Source organism: Octodon degus, unplaced genomic scaffold (genome assembly GCF_000260255.1).
Source record: "Octodon degus isolate 3935 unplaced genomic scaffold, OctDeg1.0 scaffold00044, whole genome shotgun sequence".
Lineage (NCBI taxonomy): Eukaryota > Metazoa > Chordata > Mammalia > Rodentia > Octodontidae > Octodon > Octodon degus.
The window spans coordinates 3,361,511-3,366,014 of NW_004524620.1; the positions used below are offsets into that span (position 1 = coordinate 3,361,511).

The window sequence follows — 4,504 nt, forward strand, 5'->3', positions numbered from 1 at the left end:
TCCTGAGTTTGCATAAACAAGCACTGTGTAGTTCTCGGGCAGTTCCTCCTTTCCCATCAGGAGAGAGGGCTCCATCTGACCTCAGCTTTCCTCTCTTGTCTTTATTTCTTCATCATCTCATCATTTTTCCCCAAGACATCAAGAGCTGGGCTGGTTCATGGCAAGTGCTGCCACACAGGGATACTCCAGATGAGGAAGCACAGCGAGTGACGGGAGGCTTCTCGGAGGGGCCCAGCAGGGGCCAGTCGCATCGGTAGCGCCAGCGTCCAGCACAGGTGTGCATCAGTCCTGGCATTTTATCAGGTTAAAACTTGGGGCACGGAGGGTCATCAGGGCCAGAAATGGGTTCACTAGGGCCAGAGAGTTAAACCGTAGAGGAGTTATAAAGAAAAAGGGGGGGGCGTAGATGTCTCAGTAGAATAAGTGCTTCCCTGGCAAGTGCAAGGGCTTGAGTTCAATCCCCCGTTCCGCTAAATAATAATAATAATAATAATAATAATAATAATAACAATAATAAATAAAAATAAAGAAAGAAACAAAAAATAGGCCTAGAAGGAGCCAAATGAAAAAGGCGTGGGCATGGGGCAAACAGAGTACCAAGAACTACAGATGTACATAAATGTTCAAAGACGGGTGCAAACGTGTTTGTTGTATTCTTGGTTCCTGCATTTATTTTTTAAGACCATCACAAAGGGTTTGGTTCGGAGCACTATTTTAAATACAAGCAGGGAAAAGACAGCTGAGCCACAGCCCTACCAATAGCACTTCAACCCTCTATCTTTGTTCTGTCAAGTGAGGAAGAAGCTTGCTAGACAAATTCCTCTGAAGTGAGGCCTGCTCAGTGCAAGGAGGGCCCTACACTCTGGTCTCAGGCGGACTCAGCTGGGACTTCCTGGCTGCCCTGGAGCCTTTGCCCTCTGCCCTGGTGCAGGCTGCAAGGAAAAAGCCTGGTTCCCCTGGCCAGGCAGGGGGGACCTGACTGTGCACTCTTGCCCTCGATTTACAAACCGCTGCCACGCACGTGCTCCTGGCAGCAGAAGTGGCCAGAGCCCAGCAGCCCACAGCCTGGTGCCTGGGTTCAGCCACCGCGGCCCGGAGCGTCTGGGGCCGCGCAGGTTGAGGGCACAACACCAGAAACACGCCTGACCACTGAGCCAACCGCACCGGCTCTGGGACCTCCGGGACCGCTGCGCTGCCTCCACCCAGCCACCTGCCTGCGCAGCGCCCTGGAAGGACCGGGGCTTCGGAGGAGCGGAGCTTTGCATCTGGGGCGGCCAGGTGGGCTGGGGTCCTGCCCCATCACGCGAGACCAAGGGGCCGGGGAATGGTTCTCTCGCCTTGCAAGTTCATCACGCGTCCCTCTAAACTCTAGGACACAAGCACCTTCACAGAGCACTCTGCACCCCAGATCCTGCGCTGGCCGCCCTCCCCCCAATCAACGCCCTTTCGCAGCCTTGCAGTATCCATTGCCAATGTTCCATGTTGCCCTTTCAAGGACTACTGGAAGGAGGGTGACTGAGCGGTTGAAAGCTCTCACGGTTCGTCAAGCCCTACACTCTTTTAGTACACATCTAAAGTTAGCCGTGTGACTTTTACCAAAGAAAACCCTGAGTGAGGCCTTTCACGATGAAGCTTCAAGCCCTGAGCTTCCTGGGCCCAGGCTTGCATGCACCCTCAACACCAACATCTGCAACCTCTGCTTCTGAAATCGGTTGCCACAGTTGGGTGCTCTTGTATTCATTCTATTTATTGTTTTTCAGTTTTTTTTCCCCCATATTTTTGTCTATTCATGTCTTATTATTTCATTCTGAATGATGCAATTCTTAAGATGCAACTTCTTATTCATCTATTAATTTACTATTCTTCTTAAAAATTTCATACAATTCATCTTCAAATTTACTCTTTTTCTCTTTGATCTTCTATTTCTAGTCTCTTTAAATCTCACTTTTAAAATTTCAATTGTCATTAGAACTTCTAAATTTCATGTCATTTATAAAACACCAACTTCTTTTCCTGTGCCAGCAATAACAAGCTGAAAAAAATAAAATGATTATGTGCCACTGTTAATAGAAATAGATGCCTTAAAATATTAATTTTTTTCATCAAGTGAACAGTATTTAAAGACTTAAGAAAAAACAAATTGTAAATTTCTATGGAAGGACATTGAAGAAGACCAATGAATGGACATATGCATATACATAATTGTACTGGTCAGACCTAGTTCATACTGTTAATCTCTCACTTGTGCACACCTTACTACCTATATTCTGAGTTTACTTCTTTGATGAATAAAAATTCATTCTAAATCCAAGAGGACAAGTAATAGTAAATTTTTGAAACATGAAGCTTGATTTTCAAGAAATGCTCTGCTGTTGCGGCTGTGTGCGTAACCACACAGCCTACGTCAGTGGAAATGAATGACAGCACAGAAGTCCTAGAAAGTACTGAAACAAGAGTACTTCCTAGTGATGGCTCTGTGAAATGAATTATTTGCAAAGATAAAGTCTGTTCCACAAGGCTGGCCAAATAGCCCAGTGGATTAAAGAGCCTGCAAGCAGGCGGGGGAGCCAGGGTTCCATCCCCGGGCCTGTCGTGACCACCCCACCCCTGGGGGTGTGCTGAGATGGCAGTTGAAACTGGGAATGGTGGTACGAGCCTGTAATCCCAGCTCTTGGAAGGCTGTAAATGGGAGAATCGGTATGAGTCCGATCTCATAGTATGACCCTGAACACCCTGTAGACCCTTTCGTAAAATACAGGGACAAAAAAAGGACTGTTCCACATAAGACAGAATAGTTAATGAGAGTGTAATTCATAGGCTTAGTTTGAAAATTTACATGGTGGTGCACACCTGTAACCCGGGACTTGGAAGGCTGAAGTAGGAAGATCACCCTGAGTTCAACACTAGTCTGCACTAGTAAATTGAAGTTCAGGATGAAATACACTGAGAGATCCTGTCTCAAAACAAGCAAACAAAAGCAAAAGAAAATATTTCCCCTGGTATATTGGCATATAGTGTCTACTAGGATTTTATTTTTGGAGGGGCAAAGTGGAGATGAGATCTTGTTCTAACTAGCCCTGGCTCGGCCAAGCAGCCCAGGCTGGCCTCACCCTCCCAGCAATCCCTCCCTCAGCTGCCCCAGTGCTGACTTCCAGAGTGCTGAAGACATCACTTTGGTTTCAGGCCTCTCCCTCTGGTAGCCAGCCAAGGTTATATGCTGAGCACTATTTAACTGTTCTTCACTGATTGTCCGTGGGCTGGAATCTGTCACAGTTACTGCCCAACTGTCCATTCTTCTGCTTTCATTCGCTGGTCGAGAATGTAACTGTACATAAAAAGAAATTCCTTTCACACTGAAATGTAGGGACAAGTCCCTCAGGGTTAGAGTATCTTTTTCCTTCCTAAGATAATCTTCCCATGTATTATCAGTCTATCTTCTAAATACTTGTCCTAGAAAGTACTGGAACAAGGGATACTTCCTAGTACCTAACTATAACATAGCTATAGTTAGGATAAAGGTTTATCCTAAAATGATGAACGTGTACACAAACTATTCTGAAGGGACAGTATTGTGAATGTTTAGGATCTATCAGCTAATGACAAAGCAGATTTTTTTTTTCTATTTTACCTCTATAGCTCATGATATACGCTGTAGTTTGGATAATTTCTTCCTTCCCTTTCCTCCATCTCCTCCCTTCTCTCCCTTCTCTCTTCTCCTCTCTCTCTCTCTCTCTCTCTCTCTCTCTCTCTCTCTCTCTCTTCTCTCTCTTCTGTCTGTCTCTGTCTCTCTGTCTGTCTCTGTCTCTCTCTCTCTTCTGTCTGTCTCTGTCTCTGTCTGTCTCTGTCTCTGTCTCTCTCTCTGTTTCTGTCTCTCTCTCTCTTCTCTCTCTTCTGTCTGTCTCTGTCTCTGTGTCTCTCTCTGTCTGTCTCTGTCTGTCTCTGTCTCTCTGTCTGTCTCTGTCTGTCTCTGTCTCTCTGTCTGTCTCTGTCTCTCTCCTCTCTTCTGTCTGTCTCTGTCTGTCTCTGTCTCTGTCTGTCTCTGTCTCTGTCTCTCTCTCTTCTCTCTCTTCTGTCTGTCTCTGTCTCTCTCTCTCTTCTGTCTGTATCTGTCTCTGTCTGTCTGTCTCTCTCTGTCTGTCTCTGTCTCTCTTCTGTCTGTCTCTGTCTCTGTCTGTCTCTGTCTCTCTCTCTGTCTGTCTCTTTCTCTCTCTCTCTTCTCTCTCTTCTCTCTCTTCTGTCTGTCTCTGTCTCTGTGTCTCTCTCTCTGTCTGTCTCTGTCTGTCTCTGTCTCTCTGTCTGTCTCTGTCTCTCTCTCTTCTCTCCTGTCTGTGTCTGTCTGTCTCTGTCTCTGTCTCTCTCTGTCTCTGTCTCTCTCTCTGTCTCTCTCTCTCTCTCTTCTCTCTCTCTTCTGTCTGTCTCTGTCTCTCTCTCTTCTGTCTGTCTCTGTCTCTGTCTCTCTCTCTCTCTCTCTCTCTCTCTCTCTCTCTCTCCCCCTCCTTTCCCC

General features: G+C 46.3%; 1 non-coding gene across 1 annotated transcript; it reads right to left on the bottom strand.

Moving 5' to 3' along the window:
* Positions 1 to 1,111: 1,111 nt before the first annotated feature.
* LOC111816930 lies at positions 1,112 to 1,440 on the bottom strand. Its single transcript, XR_002821237.1, has one exon.
* Positions 1,441 to 4,504: the final 3,064 nt, after the last annotated feature.